Below are 12,768 nucleotides of genomic sequence, written 5' to 3'. Positions count from 1 at the left end.
GCAGATAAGCAAATTCCTACCCATTATGTGAAAATGTGATAGATAACCTTGCTTTCTTCCCTACTGCCTACCTACTGGGACACATAACTTAGTGTGACATCTGAATCTCAACTCTCTTCCCAAAAGGAGTAAGAAAATGGAACCAGGCAGGACTAGAAGAAAACACGTTCCTCTCTTATGAGCTTTTTCAAGCAGGTCACAAGCTAAATGGATCAGGCAGGCACTCATTAAGTGCATAAAAGAAATATGATGGTACTTTTCCAAAGGCATGTTTGGTCAGCGCCGATCTGTGGCAGCTGTAATTGCAATGTTGCTCTCTAGCATTTCTAAGTAACTCCCTGCTGCTCCTTTGGAATAAACCTCTGAGTAGACACCCAAAACAAAGTGTTATGATATTACAAAAACAGAAAGAACTTTGTTATGGAACCACGTTGATTTGGCCCTGACCGTAAAGAGTACACAATTCTGCAGGCATTAAGATGCAGGTGTTTGATGGATCAGCCCCTTGCCTTTATTCTAACAGCTAGTCTATGCATTAAAGATTATGCAATCATTAAAGTACAGAGGAACGGCCCCAGTGATGTAGCCAGGATTTCATTTCCCTGAATGTTGTATTGTACGACCTGCTGTTTCCACTTTCATGACCATGTCATGGCTAATATCCACAGATGGAATGCTCGTAACAAAGAAAGAGTGGCCATTTTATAATGGATTCAAGTCGTCAAACAACTTCACCGTCCAAAGTTGGAAAGTCTAAGAGCCTTGTGCCAGGAAGAAAACACAAGGCCACATTGTCACATGTGGAAATATACAATGGTATTCCAGGCACCTCTGTGATAAAAGTGCTTCAAATTAGAACAGCACATTCATTGTTACCAAGGTTTTTCATAAGACTGCACTGTCCAGTAAGAAATATTCAATTAAATTTCCTTTGAAATCTGGCTTTTTATTTTCTTTTCCACCATATCCTCCGTTATCCACATAACTCCCCAGTCAGGATTTTTTTTTTTTCCTTTCAAACTGTTCATTCCAACTTCACAGCCAAGAGTTTGAATTCCTTATGGTTGTTGGCTACCTTTCTCAACCAAGCTGAAATTTGCATTGTCAATGTTTTACTATGTTTGTATTTTTAGGATGGGAAGGAAAAGCATGGAACAATTAGATTGCCATAACAAACTAACCATACTATAATAAGTATGCTTACTGTTTCTACTTTAGCTATTTAGAAATGCTAATTGTGGGAATATCCCCAATTTTCATAAATATATTGCACATTTACTAATAGGCTGGCTTCTGGCATATTTTAGTAATTTTTACATATGGAAAAAGAAAGAGAGAGAGAGAGAGAGGGCACAATGGTTATTATAAAGGTTTTTTGGACAATTTTGTACTATTAGTAATTCCAATGTAATATACTTTCACATAAATAAATTCTAAAGACTTCTTCCACACTGTTTTACAACTTAAAGTCTTAGAAAGAGCTCACATATAATGTGTTTGACGAAGTTTAAATGAAAGTTTAAAATATTCTCAATAAGCCCGGCTGTTGTGTTTCAATGGTTGAGTGTCAACCTATGAACCAGGAGGTCAGGGTCTGATTCCCAGTGAGGGCACATTGCCCGGGATGCAGCTCCATCCCAGTAGAGTACCTGCAGGAGATAGCCTGATCAATGATTTTTCCCTTACCATTGATTTTTCTATATCTTCTCCCTTTCCCTTCCTCTATGAGATCAATAAAAAAATATTTTAAAACATATTCTCAATAATTACATAATTTTAGCATAATTCTAGTCAATTCCAATCTAAAATATTATGTTTATTGATCAACAATGCAAAATAAGATGGAGATTAAGAATATAAACAGAAAACATATATATCCATCCTTGCAAAGTTGTGAAAAAATAGATTGCTTCATATTAAGAGGCAATATTGTGTTCTTTTTCATTTGTAACAATTACAGCTTGTGAGAAATCTGAGTCAATTTCTGTATTTTCTAACGCTTAAAGTCTGTATATAGAGAGGAAATACAGAATAATTGAAGATCTGAGGAAATTATCTGATACTTAACACCACAGCCCAAATATCATATTCATAACCAGGAAGTTGCAGCACATAAATTTTCAAGTTCGCTGTGGTCTTGCTCTTTGCACTGAGCTTCCTGGATATCAGTATTTGCTAGAAGAGATTATCAGAGTGTGACTAATAAGAAAAGGCAAAGGTAAAAAGGCAGGAACATCTCATCTTCTTAGAAACAATGTATGTATTCCTTTTGAGAAAATGTTATACTTTAATGCGGAGATAACAAAAATGTTTATGCACATTCAATTTAATTTCAAATCTAGGTCCAAGTACTAAATACCAGCGTGGTTATTTGCAGCTTTCCCTCAAAATGGGGGAAAAAATATATGTGGCAGGGATTTCTTTATTGATGCTTTTAAAAATCTGTTCAGAAACCCCATGCTTGTGTTACTGTTAATAACTGTTAATTCTTCACCCTGGCAAACCTCTGAAAATACACACAGCATCTGCCCAGAATATAAAACAACATTGATTTATGCCTTGAAAGTAGAGTTACAATGAATAACAAACAAAATCATTATGATGGCATAAAAATATCAAAACAAATGACTCCCAAATATCTAATCACATTGTAGGTTATTAGTTATTAATATCGTTATTCATGACAGGCCTAACTACCGATGTAAAGGAACAATTTTCTTTATTGCTAGGCATTCCTCTAAAATCAGTTAGATAACAAGGGCAGAAATCAAGGTAACTGAGGGCGGATGTTCAGAAGGTAGCAGCCCAGTGAGACGTGCTTGAAAGGAATCTGCTGAGAAAGAGGCAGCAGTAAAGCAAAGACCCGGGGCATGCCACAGCCATCAGTTAACTCTTCTAGGTACTAACAGGCAATGTGTGCTGAGCACTTCCCCAGTGCTGGGCTTTGGGATAAGCATAACGCATACATTATTCTATTTATTTTGATGGTCCCAGGGGTACAAATTATATCTTCACTGTACAAGAAGGAAACCTCAAGAAACAAAGTCTTAAGTCACTAACTATGTGTTGGTAAAAACAGTGATAGGACTAGCACTCAGGTCTTCCTAACTTCCAAGTCCCTTCTCTAGGTCAGAGGCCAGAAAACACTCCCCGTGAGTGTTCCATTCTCTGTGGCAACTTCTCACCTCAGCCGCTGAGAAAACATGTCCATGAACATTGTCTGGTATTCAATCAACAAGTGCCATATGATTTCACTCATAAGTGGAATTTAATGAACAAACTGGACAGCCAAGCAAATCAGAGACAGACTCATAGATAGAGAGCAGGTTAATAATAGAGAGCAGTCTGATAGCTGGGGGGAGAAGAGGGCAATACTGGTGCAGGGGAGAGTGGTGGAGGGATTGAGCTAAAGTGAAAGAAAGAGAGAACTCATGGACAACATGAGTTTGGGTGGGGTGGAATAGGTGGAGGTAGAAGAGGGCATAGAGGGGATAAATGGTGATGGAACAAATCAAATAAAATATTTCTTAAAAAGTGAAAGCCATTCTTAGCACACAGGCTAAAAACAACAATGACTGATTTGGTCTAGGGACTGGAGTCTGTAAAACCTGCTGCAGGCGAGTGCTTTTCTAACTTTAATTTGTGTGCTCATCACCTGGGGATCTGACTACATGCAAATTTTGATTCAAATGGTCTAGGATGGAGACTGGACATGCTGAATTTCTAACAAACTCCCAGGTGATGTAGATGCTGTCAGCCCATGGGCCATGCTCTGAGGAGCTAAACTCTACACTCTAAGGTGATCTCAAGCAATCTCTAAAGATGCCGATTTTCCTCTATCCAGGCTCTTGGTGAATACCCTTGCTTGAAGCACACAGTTGTGCAGGCTTGGAACCTTAGAGCCCCTTCCCCATCCAGACTGTTCCAGCCTCTGAACAATCTCCAGAGGCTCTGCCTCCTCTCTCTAGCCTTTAGTCCCTCCTCTTGGAAGGCTTTCCTCTGGCCATCACTCTAAAATAAAATCCATACATTCCCCGCCCTGATTCACAGTCATTTCAGGGGTGCCCAATACATACAGAATAAGATTTAAATGCCAAGCTACTTACAGTCTCACCTAACCAACCTTGTCGATTTTGTCTTGCATCTAATTGTAATAATGATAAAACTAGGCCCAAACTTTTGTTAAGCTCCTCTTATGTATAAAGCACAATGCTATTTCTTTTAAACTGTGCTCCAGGTTATCATAGGAGGAAAGTTCTATTATTTCCATTTTACAGATAAGGAAATGAAGACATTGAGAGCTCACATTGCCCAAAGCTACAGAACTCCAAACAATAGGGTAAGGGTGTGAATCTAGGCATCCTGACTCCAGATCCCACACCCTAACCACAGGTATTCTCCCCAAGTTATTTCATGTGCTCATCATGCTGAGTTCCTAACATGGGCCATGTCATTTCCTGCCCCAAAGTCTTGGCAGGTGCTCATCCTCTGCCTATAACCTCCTTTGTGTTCATCATCACTTGCTTTCTCCTGTCTACACACTCTATTTGCATATGTCACCACTTCTTGCTCCTCTCCCCAAAGTATAGAGATGTCCACGGAGTTACTATGTTTCTGGCAAGATTGGCCTCCCTTAAGACAGGGTCTCAGTTTTATTTTTTTCTGGTAATGTCATCAGTTAATCATATGTTCAGAAGTAGTAGACATTCAATAAATATGTGATGGATGAGTAAGAAGATTGAGTAATAAATAAATGGAATGGAAATCAATTTAATAAGTCATCCTTAGCCTAATTTCTGTATCTGTATAAAGAAGGTATTGAATCAGATAAGTTCTAAATTATGTTCACCAAGATCCATCATCTATTTAGTAATTCATTCACTAGCTCTCTGTATTTGCTAAGTGTCTATACGGCATGCCAGGCACAATTCTAGGTCCTGAGCATGTCATAGCAAAGAAAGCAAAATTCCTGCCCAGTTCCCTTTGCAATCAGATGGGGGATAGAAAGCAATGTGAGGAAGTGATAAATGCTATAGAGAGGAAAAATCCAACTAAAGGAACATTCTTTTATATATTTTTTATATAAATATCCATGTATGTATAATGTACAGAGTGATTTATAGGTGATATTTATAACTTTACACTAGAGGCCCGGTGCACAAATTCATGCATGAGTGGTGTCTGGCCAGCCCACCCCAACTGGGATCTATTGGCTGGCGAGGGGCAGGAAGGGCCATAGGTTGGCCAGCTGACTCTTCCCCTGATCAGGCTGAGCGGGGAGGGGGGGGGGCAATCAGGTGCAAGACTGGCCATGGAGAAGGGTGCTGTGGGCAGTTGGCCAGCCTTTCCTGCCCCTGATTGGCATGGGGGGGGGGAGGCTAATTGTGGGCAGGGCTGGTCAGGGGAAGGGGCCACAAGCAGTTGGCCTGCCATCCCTGCCCCCCATCGGGGTTGGGGGGCCCAACCATGGCCACAGTGTGTGGTGTGCGTCAAAGCAACTGGTCATTCAGCTCGCTCAGCTTCTATATATATATATATATATATATATATATATATATATATATATAGAGAGAGAGAGAGAGAGAGAGAGAGAGAGAGAGAGAGAGAGAGAGAGACTAGGGGCCTGGTGCACAAAATTCATGTATGGGGGTGGGGGGGGTTCCCTCAGCTCAGCCTGCACCCTCTCCAATTAGGGATCCCTTGGGGGATGTCTGTCCACTGATTTAGGCCTGATCCCATAGGGCCTAAACTGGCAGTTGGACATCCCTCTTGCCATCTGGAACTGCTGGCTTCTAACTGCTCACCTGCCTGCCTGATCACCCCTAACTGCCTCTGATTGCCTGCCTGATTGCCCCCAACTGCCCTCCCCTGCTGGCCTGATCTCACCCCCAACTGACCTCCCTTGCCAGCCCGACCACCCCTAATTGCCTCTGCTTCAGCCCCCACCACCATGGCTTTGTCCAGAAGGAAGTCAGGCATCCAAAAGATGGCCCGTTGACCCAGTATAATTAGCATATTACCCTTTTAGTAATATAGATAGATTATATAGGATATGATTGCTTAAATGGTGGCAGGGGTTGGGGGGGAACCTTTTTGAGTTGGAGGAGGTGCTCTTGGCAGACAAAAACACATATTCCTTTATCTGGACTAATAGCCAACTACACTACCAAACCGGTCATAAAAAAAAATTGAACCACTTTTTTTACACCTTATACTAAACAGCTTTTGCCCTTAAAACTCCTCTTCAATCCCCACCTTAGGTTCTACCTTTGCACCTCACCCAAATTAGGTTCTGATTGGTCAGTTTCTATGCCAGTCAGCATCTCCAGACCTATCTCTGGGCCTGATGGAAAAGGCAGGGCTGATCAGCAGCCCTTGAGGAGACCCAAGAGAAACAGAGATACAGCTGCTGGGGAAGCCTGAGAGAAAGTGAGATGTAATGGCTGATCAACAGCTGCCAAGGAGGCTGGGGATCAGACCTTGCCTTTCTCTCTGCAGGCTTCCTTCTGGGCCTGATCCACAGCGCCTGTGGCAGTCAGTGCTGGGTCACTGTGCCAGTATTGATTTCTGGTGTTCAGTGGAGCCTTGTTTGTTGGCTCTTTATAGATAGATAGATAGATAAGTCAACTTGTGTGTGTGTGTGTGTGTGTGTGTGTGTGTGTGTGCACATACACCCCAGATTCATATTAGAATCAGTTCTTTCTAGTCTTCAAAGAATATGAAACCAATATGGGGAGAATTTAGAATTTTGACAAAATGATAGAAGGATACCTGAGTTCAGGTTGGTTCTACTGTCTATTGAGGCCTAAAACTTATAGTGGGTTTGCAATTATATACATTATTGCTAGCATGCCATTCCTGGGTATGTATTTAAATGAGGACACTGACAATACTAAAAGCCAAAGGAGCAATACCTTTCCATAGCCTCAGAAACAGTTATCTTTGGGAGGCATGGGAAGTAATGTTTGTTTAATTGTATCTGTAAAGTGAAAATGATATAAATTCATTCAGTTCAAGTTTAAATTAAGTTACAAGTACTGAATTATTTTAACAATAATGATTTTGCTTACTGGTCATATTTACTGTATGTAGAATAATAGTTATAATTATAATAGAAATATAACATTTTTATAGAAAAATAATCACCTGAAATCCTTATAAATGTGCCAAAAAAATCCCAGTAAGATGAACTTGTAAATTTGTATGTTGATGTGAAAAATGAAAGATAACTTGACTTCAGACCAACCACAAATTCATAACAAAAATAGATGTGAACCGGGGGCCAGAACATAGTTTACAAGATGAAAACTCAGAATTTATCTTTATCTTATAAATATTCTACTTCATTTTAAGTAAAATTATATGTATCAACTGAAATCTACTCTGACAATCCATTTAATAGTATCCATTGTGTTCAAGTGCAGAGCAGTTTTCAAATAAATGATCTTATATGAATATCAACACATACCTATGTTCGTGAATGTAACTTATAGCACTTTCTATATGAAAACATATTTCTATGTTGTTATTAGAAAACATAGCTAATGGAAAATAGCTAGTAGAAATAAAGTAGAGCTAATGAAAAGGAGCTAACAGAAGACAAAGTTTTTATTCCTGTAATGTCTATAGTAAAATTTACTTCTAGAAAATACTTCAAGGTATCTATGAAACAGAATTGTCTTTAGCATAAATTCAGACATAGAATAAAAATAGATTCATATGCCCTTATTACCAAGGAGGACTAGAAAATAAAAATAGGAGGAGACATATCCAAACGGAATCCTAATTGCCTTAACTTCTACTAAAAGAGTATATTTATTAGTTTGATTTATCCCCAAAAGGTTCATTCATATTGACAAAAGGAGCAGAATTTGGAACATATCCTAGAACTTCAGTATGAACATAAATGACTTTAGCAAGTATCCTTGATTTGTTTACAAAAAAACAAAAAAGAAAACAAAACAAAAAAAACAAAAAAAAACAACCAAAAACACCTCCACCTCTATATTCAGTTCTGCTCCAAGCACAGGGATATCGGCCCCGGGAGAGGCATCTCCCCTCTACTGTCTCATCAGAGGATGAATGCAAATGTGACTGCACGGATGGAAGGGAGGCAGTGCCCACCATATGGCCCTCTTCAACAAACTCAACATGAGGAGGGGCTCTCTGCTGACAGAGAATGAAGCAGGCAACAAAGTGAACACCTGGTCCCATAAAAATCCATCAGGACATTTGAATTGGCTGCCCAGTCCCCACATCATTTGCAGACATCAAGTCCAAGGCAAAATGAAACGTGCCCTTGTTGCACATCTCAGTCATCATTGTGGCGTTAGAATGTGTACGACACACCCCCTTATGGAAAAAGCTCCTCTATGGGCTGGTCTGGCTTTTAACTCCAGAGCAGATGGTGATGAGATATGGTGAGCAGAGTAAGGGATTCCTCATGGAGGATCCTCCCTATTTCATCAGTAGTGACGGACTAGCACAGGGTGGTTTTCGGGAAAAATCACTCTCCCTGCCTTCATCATGGTCATTTGGAAAGATGTCAACAGTGACACAGTGTCTCTTTCTGCCTTTTTAAACTCTCAAGGGACTGTGGGCCCTTGGACTCTTCCATCAGCATGTCTTTGTCCTTCTCGTTCATAGACCAGAGTCTCTGTGTCAGCAGGACGGTCATGGCAGCAGCAGGTCTCCAATCCTTAGATGCGCAAGTACAGGCTGCTTATCGGTCAGTGTGCCAGGCCACGGTAAGCCCAGGGAACTCCTACAAGGAAGGCCCAACAGCAGAGAGGGGGCCTTGAGTCTGCAAAACAGCACCTCAGCCTATAAGCTTGGTTGGCCCAGGCTAGGACTCAAAATGGCTATTTCCCGGCCTGACTAATGAGCTAATAAATTATAGTCACTTCACAAGCTACATGGTATGATTTTCCCTGCTGTGTTGAATCAGGTAGCAATCTAGGCTAACCTTTAAAAACTGATTTGAAATCTCCCAATAAGGGCCCGATAGATTCAGCCTGGATTTTAGATATGAAGGCCTACATTCTCATCCTTTTGTGTCAAAAATATCTCTAGAGCAGTAGTGATTCTGTCACCCAGGGGACATTTGGCAATGTGGGGGGGGGCAATTTTAGCTGTGACTCCCTGGGGTACGGATGTGGGGAAGGATGCCACTGGCATCTAGGGCTCAGGGATGCTGCTAAACATCCTACAATGCACAAGACCACAAGTCAACACCCCTCCTTCAAAAATAATAGTAGTGGCCTAAAATGTCAATAGTGCCGAGATATTATCAAGAAACCCTTATTCAGAACATAAAAAGGAAACAAATTATAGCTAGTTTGACCTATAAAGGTGCGCTGGTAAACACTGGCTCCTGATTTGAGAAGCAGGCATGAGTAAAACCTACAAGTCTACTCAAGTTCCACAGAGCAGGCCTTGGTCAAGTATCCCATATGGCGCCCTGTTGAGCCTAATGCACTTGTCCTATGAAAACGACTAAAAGCAAAAAGGAGTAGAGTCATCATTATTTCTGGCAGAGAGCCTCATCACTATGAATTGCATGACGTGTCCTGCAGGTGTGTAAGATTTAACGAGCATGCTCAATTAGCTGTGTTACCTCCACCTGGGGTAAGGGTTGTCCCAGCGTTACATCGCCTGAGGCTCCAACCTCCCCTTAATCTGCCCAAATTCATAACGAAATTAAGTGTCACAAAAGTAAGTCTTTCGAAGTTACCCAGGAACCTGGAGGACTCGTGGGCTTATATGCACAGGGCAAAACAATGGTAGTGAGACAAATCCATCTGATCAGGGAACACTCTCATGTAGTTAGTTATCAATAAAATATTCCAGGAATTATTGCATTAATTGTCTCTCTATGTTTTAACTTAGCTAAGTCTACCTGGTCCGGGTAAAAGCAAAAAGATGGCTGAAAAGCTAGACAGTGCTCTAAAAAATAATCACAGGTCAGGCAGCTAATGATGATGTCAGGGAAGGCGTCGTCACGCCATTTCACTATTTTCATCTCGTAACAATACTATCTCTCCATAAAACATCTGCCACCATTGCTGAAGCTCTGATGGCAGAACAGCAATTTCAATTTAATTTCCACTCTGATCAAATTTTCAAGAACGTGAAAGAAGGTCTGAGTCGTCTCACCGGAGGCTCAGGGCACCAGCCCTTCTACTTGTAGAGGGTGTCAGGGATCTAGCCAAACATTAGGACCTGATCCATCCTTAGGTTTCTATAGATATCCTAGGGTACCAGGAAGCCTTCAAGGGGGTCAATTTTATGTTCAGAACGTACAGGGGAAACCGGCCATCAGATCACCCCCACCCGCAATATCTTCCTATGGAAGCTTAGAATACTTGTGGGTGATTTCAGCATGAATCCAATTCCCAGGGCAACAGAAGACACCTAGGACACACTGTCTGCCACCCTCCCATGTCACCTGTTATTGCCTTTTAATCGCAAGAACTGGCCTTTTTCACTGTGGCAATTGGGACAGGCATTAGTGGCCACCTTCTCTGCTTAGCCTAAGATTCCTGCGCTTGTCAAGCAGGGACGAGAGGCTTATCGCACAGGTCTCTTCCCAAATCTCCCTCCTCCCCATGCAGTGACACCAGCCCGAAAAGTGTCTAAGCGGATACTTTAACTAATAGGCTGTTTTGAGGGCTTTGGGCAAAGAAATGGGTGCGAGGATCATGACCAATAAAGATAATGAGCATTTGCACTGTTAGGTGCCATTTTCAACTAAATCAAACGCTTCTGGCCAGTAAGAAAAGGGCTCAAGGGGAAAAAATCAAACAGCAAACCTGCTGAGAAGAGCAAATGGGTCCATCTTCACAATGCTTCTCATTCTTAAAGACACCAATAAGAAAGCAGAAGGAACAATGAGATAACTTTTCTTCTAGATAAAATACAGTGGGCTAGAAAAGTCTGAATATCCATTTGGCAACAATTGTCAAATTCAGTTGTATGTTGTGGGTGGAAGCAAAACATGGCTGAAAGAGACTGAACCTGGATTAGTCACCTAAACACAGAATGTTAGGATCATGAGGCCACCTGGTATTTATTCATTCTGGAATGTAAAGATCTTTTTTAAAAAATATATTTATTTTTTTTATAAAGAGAGGAATGGAGAGGGACAGAGAGAGAGAAACATCAATGTGACAGAGCAACATAGATCATCTGCCTCCTGCATACACCGTACTGGGGGCCAAGCCCACAGCCCTGGCATGTGCCCTGACAAGGAATTGAACCAGCAACCTTTTGGTGCATGGGAGAATATGCAACCCCAAACCAACTGAACCACAGTGACCAAGACTATAAAGTTTTTTTTTTTTTTTTCCATTAAAGTACAGTTGACATACAATTTTATAATAGTTTCCGTTGTACAACATAGTGATTATTTATATACCTTATGAACTAATCACTATGAGAAGTATAGTACCCATCTATCTTCATACAAAGTTATTGCAATATTGTTGTATGTATTCCCTATGTTGTATATTACATCCTCATGACTTAGTTACATTATAATCCCCTTCACCTTTTTGAACTCTCCCCCCTCATTAACTTGTTTCCCAACCCGCTGTTGACAACAAGTTTGTTCTTAGTATCTATGAGTCTGTTTTGTTTATTCATTTGTTTAGTTTGTTTTTAGATCCCACTCATAAGTGAAATGATACAGTATTTGTCTTTCTCTGACTGATTTCACTTGGCATAACACCCTCTAGGCCTATCCATATTGGCCCAAATAGCAAGATTTCATTCTTTGCTATGGCCGAGTAATATTACATTATATGTCTATTTACCAAATCTTCTTTATCAATTCCTCTTTTGGTCACTTAGGTTGCTTCCATATCATGCTATTGTAAATAATGTTGCAGTGAAATAGGGGTACATAGGTCTTTTGGGGGGGTTTTGTTTGTTTGTTTTAATATATTTTATTAATTTTTTAAAGAGAGAAAGAGAGAGGGATAGATAGTTGGAAACATCAATGAGAGAGAAACATCAATCAGCTGCCTCATGCACACCCCCTACTGGGGATGTGCCAGCAACCAAGGTACATGCCCTTGACCGGAATAGAACCTGGGACCTTTCAGTCCACAAGCCGATGCTCTATCCACTGAGCCAAACCTGTTTTGGCCATAGGTCTTCTTTAATGAGTGCTTTTGTTTTCCTGGGATGAATCCTCTGAACTGAAATTGCTGAATTGTATGGTAGCTCTATTTTTTATTTTTTTGTGTGTGAAACCTCCATACTGTTGTCCATGTGTCTGCACCAATTTACAATCACACCCACAATGCACAAGGGTTCCCTGTTCTCCAAATCCTTATCAACACTTGTCTCTTATCTTTTTGATGACAGCGATTCTGACAGGCCAACTCCTTCATTTTAAAGAGAAGAAAGACACCAGTAGGGGGTGTGCAGGAGGCAGTTGATGGATGATTCTTTCTCATCGATGTTTCTAACTATCTATCCCTCTCTCTTCTTCTCTGTAAAAAATCAATAAACAATATTTAACAAACAAACGAAAACAAAAAGATCTATACCCCTATCTCACTGCAGCATTATTTACAATAGGATTCCCTCAAACAATTTTCTCATAAGAGCACTAGGTTCAAAGCCATCAGTGAGTGTCCCAACTCCCAAATCCAAACTGGTGTTGGAACTTGGGGTCTGCTTTTCCTAGCCAGAAAGATATTTGTCTGTCTCAGCGATTTCAAATGTCAGTGCAAGACTCCTGTTTGCCCAGAGCTCACTGCA

The sequence above is a fragment of the Pipistrellus kuhlii genome, unplaced genomic scaffold, assembly GCF_014108245.1.
Source record: "Pipistrellus kuhlii isolate mPipKuh1 unplaced genomic scaffold, mPipKuh1.p scaffold_m20_p_1, whole genome shotgun sequence".
Lineage (NCBI taxonomy): Eukaryota > Metazoa > Chordata > Mammalia > Chiroptera > Vespertilionidae > Pipistrellus > Pipistrellus kuhlii.
This window is presented reverse-complemented; position numbering follows the sequence as displayed.